Source organism: Bos javanicus, chromosome 20 (genome assembly GCF_032452875.1).
Source record: "Bos javanicus breed banteng chromosome 20, ARS-OSU_banteng_1.0, whole genome shotgun sequence".
NCBI classification, from domain to species: Eukaryota; Metazoa; Chordata; class Mammalia; order Artiodactyla; family Bovidae; genus Bos; species Bos javanicus.
In genome coordinates, this window is record NC_083887.1 from 23811653 (window position 1) to 23829942 (window position 18290).

An 18290-nucleotide genomic window follows, 5' to 3' on the forward strand; every position below is an offset into this window, starting at 1 on the left:
ACTTACATGTGGAATCTAAAAAAATACAACAAACTAATGAATACAACAATAAAGAAGCAGACTTACAGATACAGAGACAAACTAGTAGGAGAGAGGGAATAAAGAGGTGGGGGGAAGGGAGCTACAAACTTTCGGGTGTAAGACAGCCTCAAGGATTATACGACACTGAGAATAAAGTCAATCTTTTGTAATAATGGTAAATGGAAAATAACTTTGAAAAATTGTATAAAAATAGTTGAAAGAACAAGAGACTAAATTTCAATAACAAAGATTCAAATGCATAAAAATAGTTCATGTGCAAGTCACATTGTTCGCTTAACAAATGAAAATCAATATACCTTGCAGTTCACACTGATTTTCACTGTTTATAATTTAAAGCAATATGTGAAAATTCCAACTGGCCACTTAACATGACATCATTGAAATAAGTTTCATTTCTTTGATTGCTCACTTTGCCAGTGTTGTTTAATTTTAATCTCCTGTTGAAATGCAACAAAATGATATATCACAGGAATGAGTGACATGAACTCTGACTAACACAAGTTCACAAAGCTTAAAACATGAGAAACTTTCTCTCTCAAAGACATGTAGTTAAGACCCTGTTTGTTGAGGACTGACTGTATAATGGAGATTTTTCCCAACTATCAATGTTTCTAAGAGAATAAGAAATAAAAGTGTGTTGATTTGAAGCTTCCATCTGTAGTATTAAAAGTCAACAATGATCATAGATTATAGAACTTAGACCAACCAACAAAAGCTTTTTTCAGATAGGAATATTTTATCCCATTTATTTAGAATTACTCATCTGACATAACAGACAATTTACATAATAGACTTGTAATTGGTTTTATTTTGTTAAAGTGTCCAGACAATGTATCTTCTTAGTCCTGGCACTTCAAGTAGACAGACTACTCCCATGGCCTTTAGTTTGCTACAGGAATAAAATGGCATTCCATTTTATCAGTTATTCATGAAAAAATTTATTTGAATCAAAATATAAGTAGAATCATTGGCTGGATGATTCTGTAGGTCACATGACTGAATTTAAATGTCAATCTTACTGTCTCCTCCTTAAAATAGATGCTGTGGGCTGTAATCTGTGTCATAAGTGATAAGCATGATGTCTCGGTTTCAGCATAGGATTTTATGGGACAGGACAAAATTAGGGACATGAAGCAATCTATATGTGGAAAACACAAACGGATTTTCTCCAATTACTTCTTTCTCCTCCCCTCTCCCAGTTCTCTCTCTCATTTCTGCATCTAACAGAAAAGAGCACCAGTACTCTAATGTCTGTAGCAGGCAGTTGAGATAAGAATGGAGGTAATCACATTTGGGTTTTAAGATAAGGGTTTGTTTTTTCACACATAATCGGGTGAGACAGGAGTTGCTAACATCTGCTAATGATGCTATCAACAAACCAGACTTTATGGTTTATGCTCCACTAATTTATTAGACATTTGTCTTCATGTTTGATGTTTCATGATCACAAGATTGTTGCTGTAGCTTCAGGCATCTTGTCTGCATTAAAGATAAAAAGAAAGGAGGGGTAGAAAGCTTCACAGATTGCTTCTGTCTCTTTATTTAAGGAAGCAAAAAAGCATTTCCCAGGAAACTCCCGGGTGGGTTTTCACTCTAGTCTCAAAATCAGACCTGAGGCACAGTTACCCTTACTTGCAAGGGAGGCTGGGGAATCTAGTTTCTCATTCTCCTAGCCACTATAGTGACAGGTAGGCAAGAGGGAAAGGAGTTGGGGAAAGCTCTTAGACTGTCTAACAGGATCTATCACAGAGGTTTGATTGGTGTCACTAATGTAGAGAAACCTGAAGAGAAAAGACAGGAGAAATGTGTCCCTTAGACTCTGACACCAGAGCTCGGGCCCCCTATCAGGGAGTGAGATGGGCTTCCATCCTCAGAGAGGACCCACGATAGTTCTTGGCCTTCCTTTGGGGACCTGGGAGCCTGAAAGGGACGGAAGCACTTGGAGGGCTGCAGCTAGAGCCCGAGACCTGGGTATGTGATGAGTCTTTAAGTGTGGGAGTCTCTGGGAATAAGATGAAAGAAATGATTGGTACTCAGGTCGGATTCTCCTTAATAAATTTTCACCTTCATCTTTTAACTAAAAAAAAAGGAAATAAAAATGTTATGCAAGTAGAATATGCTCATTGTAAAGTAATTCAGATAAACAGGAAACCATAATGAAGTAAGAAGTGATAATCCTACCATCTAAAGATACAATTCTGAATATTTTGGTATATTTTCTTTCAGAAATTTTTAATATATATACATATGTGAATGTATAAGTATGTTTGTGTGTATTTAAAACTTGGATCCTCTATACACATGATTATTGAATAGCAGCAGTGGACCATTGTATAGAAATGGTCAAAGGTTCTGCAGTCACATAGAGATGGTTGATTCCTATCATGGTCCTGAGGGGACTGGCCAGTTCGGTGACTTGGGTCTTATTGCTCAATTTTGAAACCAGGACAATAGACATTGTGAGACTGATCCAGGTGATGCATCTCAAATGCTTGACACAGTGCCTGTTACCTGACAAACACTATAGTTATCTGTTTGTATTAGTTATCTATGGCTGCGGTAACAAATTGCCATAAAGTTAGTGCTTAAAACAACACAAACTTACTATCTCATAGTTCTGTAGATCAGAGATGGCTAAGCTGGGTTCTCTGCTCTGGATTTCTTGGAAATCAAGGTGTTGGCTGGATTCTTATTTAGAGACTCTGGGAGGATTCCATTTCCAAACTCAGTCTGATTGTTGGCAGAATCCAGTTCCTTATGATGGCAGGGCCAGTGTCTGTATTGCCTGGCTTGCTGCAAACTGGGGACTTGTCTTTACTCCTAGAGCTGTCATTCTGGCTCTTGCATGTGGGCCCCTAAATCTCAAAGCCAGCAAGGTGTATAAAATCCTTCTCACTGGAATCTAACTCCTCCTTCTCTCTTCTTCCAACTGGAGAAAACTGCCCATGAAGTAAAAATATAGGTATGCGTTAATGTCAAAAGTGTGGGCATAGATTGCATTTGGAGAGCAAATGTGGTGTCCTTGCTCACGGCTGAATTCTGGAGCCTACTTGTCAAATGTAGGGATCTAGAGAGCAATTTTATTGAGTGCTGGAGACATTCACAACAGTTTCTTAACTCTTCTAGGCAATCCTGGGGAGGAAATCCAGAAACAGTAAATTGAATCCAATTCTTCCTTCCCAGTGGAATTCCCTGCCTCAAGGTATCTCAGATTGAGTTATAGAAGGAAACTTGCCCAGGTCCTGGAGGCATCTTAGTCCCCTGGGAAAAGATGCATTGATTTAAAAAGAGAGAACATTTTATGCATATCTCAATGTCCCACAATTCTGAAAAGCTTAAAAATGTATTATCATGTGACCATAAGCCCTATTAAAAATGTTATTTAAAAGTTCTACATTTTTATTCTAACTCACTGGGTTAACTGAGTTTTTCTTGCCATCCCAAGTACCTAACAGATTTTTCTTTGAAAAAAATATATTCTCGTATTAACGAATCCATCTTCATCTAGTACCTCTTTCTTCCTGGAGTGAACTTTGATTCACTCATTTATGAGGTCCTGTGTATTATTTTCATCTAGTTGTTCATAATGTATTGCCACTTACATCTAGAATTAATCTAAGACCATTTGTAATGAAAACTTACATGAAATAGGATGGTTAAAACTGAGTACCATTGGGAATTCCTTGGTGGTCCATTGGTTAAGACTTTCACTGTGCGGAACCAGGGTTTAGTCCCTGGTCAGTGATCCCCAGGAGCTGCAAGGTGTGGCAACAAAACAAACAAACAAAGAAAATTGAGTATCATTCCATGTAAGGAAATCTGCATACTTAGGATAGTAATTTGCTTTGATTCAGTTAGCCCTGCACTTTAAGATCTATAGCCTTCCTTTAGGCAAACAGCTGTTCAAACTTGCATGGTGGTGGTGGTGATTTAGTCGCTAAGTCGCGTCCGACTCTTGTGACCCCATGAACTGTAGCCTGCCAGGCTCCTCTGTCCATGGGATTCTTCAGGCAAGAATACTAGAGTGGGTTGCCATTTCCTTCTATTTTCAATATTTACTTTTAGCTGCTTAACAAAACACAATGTAAATCAGACATAACAATTATTTACATTTATTCATATTGTACTGATGCAAGGGAAAAGAAACACCACAGATTTACTTAGGATTTATATGGATAGCCAAGTAATAATTAGAAATTGCATTTAGGTATAGGATGTGGAAAATTCAATTATTTTTAAGTCATGCCATGGTTTAAAGCAAATACAGATACACTGTTCTGTGAGGGATAATGATGGTTTTGAGCACTTTTATAAGATCATGCCTAACCCTCAAGGTTTCAGGATTTCTCTTTCATTTATTTCTTTATAATGGAAATTCCTAATGTAGAAGATACCTCTTAGGGTTGCTTCCAAGCACATCATGACTCCCCTTTTCTGGGAAGTGATCTAAGGACACAGGACTGGTTCTGTTTGGTTTAGGCTATCACCCAACTCTCGCCCTCATCATCCACATCACCAACAATAGCTGATTGAACCAAGGGATTCTTTTTTTTTTTTTCAACAGAATTATTGTAATACATTTTACATACTATGTAATTCACTGATTTGAAATGTGCAACTTAACATTTTTTAGTGTATTCAAGGGTTTTGCCACCATCTCCACAGTTCAATTCAGCCCAGTCACTCAATCGTGTCCGATTCTTTGCATCCCCATGGTCTGAAGCACGCCAGGCTTCCCTGTCTACCACCAACTCCTGGAGCTTGCTCAAACTCATGTCCATCAAGTTGGTGATGTCATCCAACCATCCCATCCTCTGTCGTCCCCTTCTCCTCCTGCTCTCAATCTTTCCCAGCATCAGGGTCTTTTCAAATGAGTCAGTTCTTCACATCAGGTGGACAAAGTATTGGAGTTTCAGCTTCAACATCAGTCCTTCCAATGAATATTCAGGACTGATTTCCTTTAGGATGGACTGGTTGGATCTCCTTGCAGTTCAAGGGACTCTCAAGAGTCTTCTCCAACACCATAGTTCAAAAGCATCAATTTTTCGGCTCTCAGCTTTCCTTTTAGACCCAACTCTCACATCCATACAGGACTATGGGAAAAACCATAGCTTTGACTAGACAGACTTTTGTTGGCAAAGTAATGTCTCTGCTTTTTAATATGCTGTCTAGGTTGGACATTGTTTTTCTTCCAAGGAGCAAGCATCTTTTTATTTCATGGCTGCAGTCACCATCTGCAGTGATTTTGGAACCCAGAAAAATAAAATCTCTCACTGTTTCCATTGTTTCCCCATCTATTTGCCATGAAGTGATGAGACCAGATGCCATGATCTTTGTTTTTTGAATGTTGAGTTTTAAGCCAGCTTTTTCACTCTCCTCTTTCACTTTCATCATGAGGCTCTTTAGTTCCTCTTCACTTTCTGCCATAAGGGTGGTGTCATCTGTGTATCTGAGGTTATTGATATTTCTCCTGGAAATCTTGATTCCAGTTTGTGCTTCATCCAGCCCAGCATTTCACATGATGTACTCTGCATAGAAGTTAAATAAGCAGGATGTCAATATACAGCCTTGACGTACTCCTTTCCTGATTTGGAACCAGTCTGTTGTTCCATGTCCCATTCTAACTGTTGCTTCATGACTTGTATACAGATTTCTCAGGAGGCAGGTAAGGTGGTCTGGTATTCCGATCTCTTGAAGAATTTTCCAGTTTGTTATGATCCACACAGTCAAAGGCTTTGGCATAGTCAATAAAGCAGAAGTAGATGTTTTTCTGGAATTCTCTTGCTTTTTCTATGACCCAACAGATGCTGGCAATTTGATTTCTGGTTCTTCTGCCTTTTATAAATCCAGCTTGAACATCTGGTAGTTTATGGTTCACGTACTGTTGAAGCCTGACTTGGGGAATTTTGAGCATTACTTTACTAACATGTGAGATGAGTGCAATTGTGTGGTAGTTTGAACATTCTCTGGCATTGCCTTTCTTTGGAGTGAAAACTGACATTTTCCAGTCCTGTGGCCACTACTGAGTTTTCCAAATCTGCTGACATATTGAGTGCAGCACTTTGACAGCATCATCTTTTAGGATTTGAAATAGCTCAACTGGAATTCCATCACCTCCACTAGCTTTGTTTGCAGTGATGCTTCCTAAGGCCCACTTGACTTCACATTCCAGGATGTCTGGCTCTAGGTGAGTGATCACACCACTGTGGTTATTTGGGTCATGAAGATCTTTTTTGTATAGTTCTGTGTATTCTTGCCACTGCCTCTTAATATCATCTGCTTCTGTTAGGTCCATACTTTGTCCACCTGATGTGAAGAACTGACTCATTGGAAAAGACCCTGATGCTGGTTAAGACTGAAGGCAGGAGGAGAAGGGGATGACAGAGGATGAGATAGTTGGATGGCATCACTGACTCAATGAACATGAGTTTGAACAAGCTCTGGGAGTTGCTGATGGACAGGGAAGCTTGGTGTGCTGCACACCATGGGGTTGCAAAGAATAGGACATGACTGAGCAACTGAACTGAATGGCAGTGATGATTCTTTCATGATTTTCATCTCTGAAACATTTTAATGACTTCACTTCATTATATATATGTGGAATAGCTTATTTAATCAACACCCTGTGGCTGGATATTTAAAAATATATATGGGATTACGCTCATTTCTATAATTCTCTCAAAAATGAACAAAATTGTAGGAAATCAAGGGAAGTAAGGCATTTCTTCCAAAATTCAGATTTTCCAGCCTTTATAATGGTGGGACAGTTTTGAGTTCTATAATCTAAGATAAGTATTGAAACCTGAGGCTTCAGAATAGCACAGTAAACAAAGCACTGAGAAATAGGAATTGAAATTATTTAATCTTAGGAAGCTTACAGATGACAATATATTTATATAAATGAATATCCCACAACACCTTGCATTTTCATGTGTCCCCTCTTGCAGACTGTCAATATTAAAACTATTACTGTGCTTGTTTCCTTTTCACTTTTAGTCCAAGAGCTCTCCAAGGGTAGAAATGAACTCAGTTCTCTGTTTACCCTGTAGTGTGTGCTGTCTATTGAGCAGGAGTTGAACATAACCATGATCTCTCAGAGAACTAGAGAGCAGCCAGAGTTTAGTCCTGCCTACAGTAACTATGCTGATTTTTGTCAGTGTTTAAAGGAATTGCCAGCCATGAGACTCTGTATGCTATTGTGTGTTTCCTAGTCCCGTGAAGAATTTAAGAAGCTTTTCCTCTGCCTTACTCTAGTAAATCAGGTCATTGTGTATAGTATTACTGAAATGTAAACATAATTGTGTTGAAATTATGACCAAGTTGCTAATTTGAACTGTTTGAAATGTTAACTAAATGCTTCTGTATTTACACAGGTATATTTACTCATTGGATAAGTATAGTTGGAAGTGTTTCATTTAAGTGTGATGGTCTAACAGTCTTGTGCTTCAGCTGAGGGGCAAGTTTTCCATAATAGTGAGACAATTGAAGTTTTCTGAGCAATTTGAAAAACTAATATCTAGGAGATAAAGCTATAAAACCTCAAGAAAAATTAAGAATGGTAGCCCCTGTGGCACACAGCCAATCCATGTACTCAAATTATGCTCTTAAACTTTGAAGGTTGTTCTAAAATTGTACTAGCTTCTTGGCAGTAAGGTAACAGTAAACTTTTAGGTTTTAGGACTCACACCTTCCTACACTGGATGACAAAATAATTTAGGTGGCTTGTACCTTGCTATAAAATAGGTCTGATTCTGGTGCATGTCAACTGGTGTTTAACAACAGGAAACAGAAAATGTCCTTGATGAGATCTTCACTTTTATTTGGCAGCAGGTAACAAAGTAAAGGCTCTTATTTAGTCAAATCTCCTGTGAATAAAGACAAACATCCTACCTCGTCTCCTTACGTGTTGTCCCGGAGCGGGAGGCGGTAAGCAGAGAAACAAGTTTATAAATGCTTCAATTCCCTAGCAAAATCAAGTAGGTTGGAGCTGTGTGAGTTAAATATTACTTTAGAAGAGCTCCTGGGACTTCCCTCGTGGTCCAGTGGTTAAGAATCTAGGTTCCCCCTGCAAGGAAGCACAGGTTCGATCCCTAGTAGGAGAACCAAGATCCCACATGCTGCGTGGTACAGACCAAACCAAACCAAAACCTCCTTCCTTTAATTCACTGCTGAAGTTTGTAGTACAGTGGCTGAATATAGTTAGCATTCAATAAATTTCAGCTATTAGTTGTTTTTTTATTAAGGAAATACCAATTTAAAAACTTACTCAAAAAGCTAATGGGTACACCTACAATTAACAATGAATTTAAAGAATCAAAGTGAAAAGAAAATGGCAAGTTAGAAGTCAAAGGTACCAGGATGCATATTATGTTGCTTTTTTTTTTTTAACCTAATAATATAGTCCTGTAGTCCTGAAAAATTTAGTGGATTTATTACTTTTCCTTGTTCACAGTGCCACCTTCAGGAAAAAATTTCATTTTAATTTAGTGCAAATGCATTCTTATTGATTTGAGCTACGTCAAATACCTGATGATTAGGCATAATAAAGACAATGTTAGTTTTAATTTAATCCATTATTATGAGAATGTCTGATTTTTTTCTGCCTGGCTGTGTTCAATGCAGAGTTTTAAAATTTTGATGTGGGGCATTTAAAAAATTGATTAGAAAGGGAATGTGAATGTTTCTAACTTATTTTCTTTCAGAACATCATACTTAGATCATAATATATAAATTATTATAAAGAAGAGGGTGGTATTGGAACTAAGGTGACTCCAGAGTCCAGTTTCTTAATATCTACATTATACAACCTCCTGGAATAACCTTTACTTGGAATCATAGAAATCAGAGCTATGTACCTAAGGTAGAGGCTTTAATTTAAACTTTGCTTTATATTTGGGAAAATTGAAGCCGAGATCTTGTCCAAAGTCTCCTGGACAAGAGAAATTAAATAAGAGATCTTGTCCAAGATCTCCTGTAGCTGAATCTCATATATTTACCACTTCCTTCGAAGTGGGGTGAATTATGATAAATCCTAATCAGAAGAAGAGGGTGCTCTGGCATCAAAAATTAGGGGTTAGGATATAATTTGAAAAGTTAAGAAAGGAAGTTATGTTTGAACTCTGGAATCAGGGAAGAAATTAACTAGGTTGAGGAGGAGGGGCATTCAGTTCAGTTCAGTCGCCCAGTCCTGTCCGACTCTTTGCGACCCCATGAATCGTAGCACGCCAGGCCTCCCTGTCCATCACCAACTCCCAGAGTTCACTCAGACTCACGTCCATCGAGTCAGTGATGCCATCCAGCCATCTCATCCTCTGTCGTCCCCTTCTCCTCCTGCCCCCAATCCCTCCCAGCATCAGAGTCTTTTCCAATGAGTCAACTCTTCACATGAGGTGGCCAAAGTACTGGAGTTTCAGCTTTAGCATCATTCCTTCCAAACAAATCCCAGGGCTGATCTCCTTCAGAATGGACTGGTTGGATGTCCTTGCAGTCCAAGGGACTCTCAAGAGTCTTCTCCAACACCACAGTTCAAAAGCATCAATTCTTTGGCGCTCAGCCTTCTTCACAGTCCAACTCTCACATCCATACATGACCACAGGAAAAACCATAGCCTTGACTAGACGAACCTTTGTTGGCAAAGTAATGTCTCTGCTTTTGAATATGCTATCTAGGTTGGTCATAACTTTCCTTCCAAGGAGTAAGCATCTTTTAATTTTATGGCTGCAGTCACCATCTGCAGTCATTTTGGAGCCCAGAAAAATAAAGTCTGACACTGTTTCCACTGTTTCCCCATCTATTTCCCATGAAGTGATGGGACCAGATGCCATGATCTTTGTTTTCTGAATGTTGAACTTTAAGCCAACTTGTTCACTCACCTCTTTCACTTTCATCAAGAGGCTTTTGAGTTCCTCTTCACTTTCTGCCATAAGGGTGGTGTCATCTGCATATCTGAGGTTATTGATATTTCTCCTGGCAATCTTGATTCCAGCTTGTGTTTCTTCCAGTCCAGCGTTTCTCATGATGTACTCTGCATAGAAGTTAGATAAGCAGGGTGACAATATACAGCCTTGATGAACTCCTTTTCCTATTTGGAACCAGTCTGTTGTTCCATGTCCAGTTCTAACTGTTGCTTCCTGACCTGCATACAGATTTCTCAAGAGGCAGGTCAGGTGATCTGGTATTTCCATCTCTTTCAGAATTTTCCACAGTTTATGGTGATCCACACAGTCAAAGGCTTTGCATAGTCAATAAAGCAGAAAGAGATGTTTTTCTGGAACTCTCTTGCTTTTTCCATGATCCAGCGGATGTTGGCAATTTGATCTCTGGTTCCTCTGCCTTTTCTAAAACCAGCTTGAACATCAGGAAGTTCACGGTTCACATATTGCTGAAGCCTGGCTTGGAGAATTTTGAGCATTACTTTACTAGCATGTGAGATGAGTGCAATTGTGCGGTAGTTTGAGCATTCTTTGGCATTGCCTTTCTTTGGGATTGGAATGAAAACTGACCTTTTCCAGTCCTGTGGCCACTGCTGAGTTTTCCAAATTTGCCTGCATATTGAGTGCAGCACTTTCACAGCATCATCTTTCAGGATTTGAAATAGCTCAACTGGAATTCCATCACCTCCACTAGCTTTGTTCATAGTGATGCTTTCTAAGGCCCACTTGACTTCACATTCCAGGATGTCTGGCTCTAGGTGAGTGATCACACCATCGTGATTAACTATAGTTATTAAGAATTACATTTATGTACATATATACATATGTACATAATGCCTAGGGGCATTAGGAGGAATGAAATATATGAAAATCTCAAGATGAAAGGAATATGGTTTCTTTAAGAAAAGGAAAGGTTACTGCAAATACAATGCAAAGGGGTGTATGGTTCCAGGTGAGGCTGGAGAGAAAAGCAGAGGCCAGATCATAGAGGAACTTTTGGCCTTGTGAAGATTCTGGTCTTAGGAAGACTTAAGCAGAGGAGTGACATGATCTCTCCTTAAAAGGGATCACTCTGACTTTACTATAACAAAAAATGGGTTAGAGAAGAAGAAAGGATATGGGAGAATAGCCAGACAGTCCTGGCTATTGTTAGGGCCAGAGGTATTATCACTGATGGCTGCATCTCTACAGATTTGTAGCAAGAGCTTGGTTAGAGGAAGATGCTCACACACTTTGCTGAAGACATCTCAGAATGGTGGGTTCTTGTCATAGTCTCATAATAGATTTGAACCACAGGACTTCAAATCCCAGACTTTCCATCATCTCTTCCTTTGGAAACCTTTAGCCTTTTTCTCTCATCTTCTATGTCCTGTATTCTGGCCTGGAGAATTCCATGGACCATACAGTACATGGGGGTCGTAAAGAGTTGGACACAACTGAGCCACATTCACTTCTATGTCCCAGGTTTCACTTTGTTAGGTTGCAGATGATCCATAAATTGCTTTATTCATTTCTTGATATTAGCAGAACAAGACCTCTTAAAACTTACATGTGCTTTTTCTAAGAGAATGAATGAAAAGGATCATTTAAAGATTAAAATTCCAAACTATCTGTATGTTTTCAATGCAAATACATCCAGTTAGGGAAAGAGCATCAAATTCATTGTAATTTTTAAGCTTTTTTCACATTTAGTTTACTCTTGTGATTTTATCATCTTTTTTTTTTCAATTAAAAAAAGAATTTATGGTACCTCAGACTAAGAAGATGGTTGTGAAAAGTGAGTAAAATTTAGGAGGTAAAATTGACTGGATCTGGTAGTGGATAAAACAAAGAAAAGGAATGAGATATCAAGGATGCTGGCTTATATCACTGGATGGATTACAGCACATTCACTGAGTCAGTGAATATTGGAGGAGGCCAAGATTTTGGGGGAAGGTCTTTAGTCTGCTCTTAGTAAAAGTCTGAGGTGCTTGTGAAGCTTGTTTGTCTGGATTAGGTATAGGTAACTGACACCATGAACAAGGTTGAGATTACCCGTGGAGAGTAGGTATGGTGTTAAGAGGAAACCCTCGCAGTGGTGGGCTGGAGCTTATCTGCAGTGCTCTCCTCTTCCCATTGCTGCATGTCATGTTGGTAACCTGAAAGAGGCAATGGTAGAAATATTTACAACACAGAAATTGGCAAAAACTTCAAATTTTAGGTCTTGCCCTGCTTCTCAACTGATTATCAGCATGCTATTTAAACATTTCAAAAGCTTACTAAGAATGAACCAATAGTAGCTACTAAGAAAAAGGAAAACGAAGAAGACAAAGGAAGACCAAGCTTTAGTCTCTGGAGATGCCTTAATTTGTTAAGTAGAACAATACAGAATTTTAAACAAAAATAAATCAAGTAGAATGCTTTTGTTGAGTGTAACCTACTTCATTCTTACTAAAATGTATGTAATAAATAAAATTAAAAACTTAAATCGGAAGATTTAGAGTATAATAGGCCAGGTTGGTCCTTTAAACACATTATTTTAATTAGGATTATAAGAGGATATAATGGCTTAGCTGGAATTATATTGAAAATTTTAACCATAGAACAAGTTTCATCTATTTAGAATGCAAATTTTTAATGCATTGTATTGTTGAGCCTTTAAAATTTTTATCTGTCACATTTGTGTTAACTGACTTCTAATGTAGGTATCCAAATATTTATAAAATTAAAAAATAAATCTAGTAAACTAAATTGTGCAGAGATTGAAATAATAATTTTGATCTTGTTAGTACACTATGGGCTAACTAAATTTCTCTAACATCTAAGTTTCCAGCCATCTGCAGATGTCTTGAACTTGGACTATGAAAATGACACAGAAGAGCAAACATAAAAAATCTATGGTTATATGAAACTTGGTTTTCTGCCCTCATATTAACTTATCACTTAAGGGTATAGGTCTTCAATTTTATTTTATCCTATTTAAATCTGATAAATTAGCCTATTACTGTTGCATGGGTGCTGTCAGAGACAAAAGATTTTAATTAAAAATTTTTTTGTTGAAGTATAACTGACATATAATATTATATTAGCTTCAGGTGTACAACATGATTTGGTATTTGTATATGTTGGGAGATGAACACCACAATAAATCTAGTTGACATCTGTCACCATGCTATGCTGTGTGTGCTTAGTCACTAAGTCATATCCGACTCTTTGCAACCTCATGGACTGTATCCCGCCAGGCTCCTCTGTCCATGGGGATTCTCCAAGGCAAGAATACTGGAGTGGGTTGCCATGCCCTCCTCCAGGGGATCTTCCCAACCCAGGGATCGAATCCAGGTCTCCCGCATTGCAGCAGATTCTTTACCAGCTGAGCTACCAGGGAAGCCCCATCTATTGCCACACATAGCTATAATTTTTTCTTAAGAACAAAGGACTTTGTTATTCACAACACAGCAAGAGGCATGAACATCATATTTACATCAATTCACCTTGTCCCCAAATCCCACAGGGATGATGTGAAGGGTCCAAATAGATGCCTTTCCCCACAGTAGGTTGCATTAGAGAAGAGGGAAACTTAGTTGGGGAATCTGTTTCTTTTACAGTGAGCAGAAGAAAGCCTGTTCTTTGTTCCAGATGGAGAGGTTACCCCATACCTCAAGACTGCTTTTTGCAAATTCTGAGAAATGGTTTACCAGTCATTCATTCAGACTTTGCATCCCATCCTTAACATATTCAACAAGACATGCAGGAATATAAGAGACCCATGGGGGAATGTCTTCCAAGATAAATGTTAGGGTTTCTAGTCCTAATCAGTTTATTGGCATTCGAGTTGCATGGTCAGAAACGGCGAGATGATGACTCAGTTCAGTTCAGCTGCTCAGCCGTGTCAGACTCTTTTCGATCCCATGGACTGCAGCAGGCCAGGCTTCCCTGTCCATCACCAACTCCCAGAACTTGCTCAAACTCATGTCCATTGAGTTGGTAATGCCATCCAACCATCTCATCTCATCCTCTGTCGTCCCCTTCGCCTCCTGCCTTTAGTCTTACCCAGCATCAGGGTCTTTTCCAATGAGTCAGTTCTTCACATCAAGTGGCCAAAGTATTGAAATTTCAGCTTTAGCATCAGTCCCTCCAATGAATATTCAGGACTGATTTCCTTTAGGATTGACTGGTTGGATCTCCTTGCAGTCCAAGGGACTCTCAAGAGTCTTCTCCAACACCACAGTTCAAAAGCATCAATTTTTTGGCTCTTAGCTTTCTTTATAGTCGAACTCTCACATCCGTACTTGACTACTGGAAAAACCATAGCTTTGACTAGATGGGACCTTTGTTGGCAAAGTAATGTCTCTGCTCTAGTTGTGACTTAAAGCAGTGTTACCAAGTTGTTAGTGCCTACTTTAGTTGTTAATTGGTGAACAGTATGATACAGAGTACATCAAGGCTGTATATTGTCACCCTGCTTATCTAACTTCTATGCAGAGTACATCATGAGAAACGCTGGACTGGAAGAAACACAAGCTGGAATCAAGATTGCCGGGAGAAATATCAATAACCTCAGATATGCAGATGACACCACCCTTATGGCAGAAAGTGAAGAGGAACTCAAAAGCCTCTTGATGAAAGTGAAAGAGGTGAGTGAAAAAGTTGGCTTAAAGTTCAACATTCAGAAAACAAAGATCATGGCATCTGGTCCCATCACTTCATGGGAAATAGATAGGGAAACAGTGGAAACAGTGTCAGACTTTATTTTTCTGGGCTCCAAAATGACTGCAGATGGTGACTGCAGCCATGAAATTAAAAGATGCTTACTCCTTGGAAGGAAAGTTATGACCAACCTAGATAGCATATTGAAAAGCAGAGACATTACTTTGCCAACAAAGGTTCATCTAGTCAAGGCTATGGTTTTTCCTGTGGTCATGTATGGATGTGAGAGTTGGACTGTGAAGAAGGCTGAGCGCCAAAGAATTGATGCTTTTGAACTGTGGTGTTGGAGAAGACTCTTGAGAGTCCCTTGGACTGCAAGGAGATCCAACCAGTCCATTCTGAAGGAGATCAGCCCTGGGATTTGTTTGGAAGGAATGATGCTAAAGCTGAAACTCCAGTACTTTGGCCACCTCATGCGAAGAGTTGACTCATTGGAAAAGACTCTGATGCTGGGAGGGATTGGGGGCAGGAGGAGAAGGGGACGACAGAGGATGAGACGGCTGGATGGCATCACTGACTCGATGGACGTGAGTCTGAGTGAACTCTGGGAGTTGGTGATGGACAGGGAGGCCTGGCGTGCTACGATTCATGGGGTCACAAAGAGTCGGACAGGACTGAGCGACTGATCTGATCTGATCTGATGATACAGAGGTGGAAAGAATATTAGAACTCCTAATTTTATAAGTAATCAGACTTTTGGGAGAGGAGTAACTTGGCTAAAATCACACTGCAAGTTAATGGCAGGACAAGAGTGTCTAGCTTGCACTAGAAGTCCACTGTCCTTTCACCCATCCAGTTTCTATTCTACTTCTCCAGAAATGTTCTCAATTCAGAACAATTATGAGGTACTAATTTACATTACCCTAGCTCAAATCTGGAGGATAAATCAGAATTCAGTTCATTTCCAATTGTAGATATGTAACTGTCTAGAGTAGGGCAGGTCCCTGTCAGGGGTAGTTTTTCTCAAACTTGAGCTTAAGTCTTAAATCAAAAGGTTGCATGGTGAGCACAGAATTGGAATATATGAGTATTCTAATGATATAATCATCAAACCAGAGAAGCCACATGGATTCCTTTTGATTTAGGATATTTCTATTTAGATAATGAGGTTGGAATTTTAGAATGTATTCACTCACATAATATTTATTGACCATCTGCTATGTGTCAGACATCTATTATGTGTAGGCTCTGGGCCCAAGGATAGTCTTCTCTTGACAAGTGCTTTATAGAGATGTATTATTCAAACACTCTTTTAAGTTAGACAGCTAAGTGCCATTACTTTATCTCAAAAGAAAAAAATTATTATCTTAGAGGCCTTATATGATTTCTCTTCATTCTCATCATAAATCGGTACAGTAGAAAATAATTATCACATTTTGCAGATGAGGAACTTGAGACTTAACAGGGGCCAAATAACATTTTCAAGTCACACAATTAGCAAGTAGTAGGAAGGTCTTTAGGAGAAGGCAATGGCAACCCACTCCAGTACTCTTGCCTGGAAAATCCCGTGGACAGAGGGCCAGAGAAAATCCCACAGAGTCGGACACGACTGAAGCGACTTAGCAGCAGCAGCAGGAAGGTCTTTCTTTTGTGGCTCTATTGTCCTAGTTCCCAGGTGACTCAGTGGTAAAGAATCTGCCTGCTAAGCAGGTAACTGGTGTTCAATCCCTGGGTTGGGAAGATCCGCTGGAGAAGGAGATAGCAACACCCTCCAGTATTTTTGCCTGGGAAATCTCACGGGCGCAGAAGAGCCTGGGCTATAGTCCATGGGGCAACAAAGAGTCAGACATGACTTATGGACTAAACAACAACAACAAATCCTAGTTCCATGATTTGGGAAAGATCCTAATCTCAAATCTGCAAATCAATTCAGCAAACATTTACTGAATGACAACGATGTACAAAGTTTACTACGTGCAAGGCAGTGAGCTATTCTCTAAAGAGGACACAGAGATGAAAAAGCAAGATTCTTGAATACTTGAAGGTTACAATACAGTGGGGAACACACACACATACTTATATGTAAAAGCTGGAATTAAGTAGACAAGCAGTACAAAAGATATGCTATGGGAACATAAGGAGAAGAAAAAATTCCATCTAAGAAGATCTGAGAAGGCTTTTGGGAAATGGGAACTGAAATTTTATGATCAGATTGCCAGGAGAAGATAGGGAAAAAGAGCTCTAAGGTGAGGCTCCCTCAGCAAAGGCCTGGAGGCAGGACAGTGCTGGGCCTTACCCACAGCATGGAGGACTAGAGATATTTTGGTGGAATTGTGGGAGATGATGCAAGAAAGGTAAAGAGATGTTAAAATCACAGAGGACTTGTATTTGAGCTAGAAAATTTAGAGCTTAATTCTGTGTGTAAAGAAGATCCTTTCAGGGATTTGGGGCAAGGGAGAAATATGATTAGCTCAAGATGATGCTTACTGCCTTTAAAAGCTTTGTCTCTGGGTCTCCACTGCTTTGCCTAGTGCATGGTACTTGCTGGGTACAAATAAACATGTGACATGAAGGGAGGTGGAGTAGACTAGAGGTTGAATTATCAGTTAGGTTCTTGTAATCTTCAAAAGGAGGACAGATGGAATCAACACTACAGAGGAAAAAACCTGTCTTTGATAGCAGATTTCAGTACATGATAAAGGGAGAGTTAAGGGTGACTTTGACTTTGCTCCACAAGGAAGATAGCAATATTGGGAACAAGGTGCAAACAAAAAGAAGAGGTCATTTGGGGAGGATGGGAATAGGGAAAGATTCTCAATTCTGTTTTGGATTATGTTGTATTTGAAGTGCTGGTAGGATATCTAATAAAAGAATTTTCAGATCTAGAGCCTTTATGAGCCCTCTTTTCTTTGAGGGGGTATCATGTTCATATGCCTGACTTCATCTGTTGTGTTTTATACAGATTTGTTCTCATTTTGGCTTGATAGTTAACTTTCCATCCCTTAAATTCGTGGGGAAATAACTTAATACCCTATGTAAGAGCTACCCTGCCGAGAAAGAGAAGGGGGAAATGAGTTAAGTGGTTGGAGGGGAAGGGATATGATTTTTATGCTTTCAGCTGCAGACTTTACTCTCCATCGTCATTAACTGGGGTATGGATGGCGAAAAACATTTTAAAGGGACAGACTCTTAAGAAATCATTCAGTAACGGGACAACATGCATGTACTTTTACTGCTAATTGAAAAATGTCGTGTAACCAGAGGTGACGGACTCTACTGGCTACTCTTCTGATTGACGCTTTTACAGAGCTAGAACCTTCACAGGTTACGTTTTTAGAGTCCTACTCATAGTCAGAATTATAAGGGGATACACTGATTTCTTCCCCCGCCCTATTTTAAGCTATGTATTTTGGGGAGAAAGCACTCTCGGAGAGTTTATTAGTTTCCTCCCTTTCCCCTCACTCCTCCTCCATAATGGAGAGATCTGAAGTCCGTCTTCATCCAGTCTCGCACCCGCACACCCACCGTCCCCCTCCTCTCCGGCCCCACGCAGGCTTTCCCCTCACCCGGCGTGGCTTGTGTCCCCGGACCGTTGGCGCAAACACCAACCGTCCCTCCTGTCCCGTAAGGCGCGCGCGCAGGGCGGGTGGGGCGGGCGCGCGGGCGCTGGAGCGCGAGCTGGGTTGTGGA

General features: G+C 39.6%; 1 long non-coding RNA gene across 6 annotated transcripts; it reads right to left on the minus strand.

Annotated features, from left to right (window-relative positions):
- Nucleotides 1–774: 774 nt before the first annotated feature.
- Nucleotides 775–18243, minus strand: LOC133233587 (uncharacterized). 6 transcript variants are annotated; one of them, XR_009731765.1, is made up of 6 exons: nucleotides 18167–18243; nucleotides 12009–12112; nucleotides 7933–8005; nucleotides 3685–3797; nucleotides 2648–3174; nucleotides 775–2119 (listed from the first exon to the last, which is right to left on the minus strand). It is a non-coding gene; the product is annotated as an uncharacterized LOC133233587 (long non-coding RNA). The 6 variants fall into 6 exon arrangements; XR_009731763.1 differs by having other exon boundaries at nucleotides 775–1521; nucleotides 7933–8107; XR_009731762.1 differs by having other exon boundaries at nucleotides 7933–8107.
- Nucleotides 18244–18290: the final 47 nt, after the last annotated feature.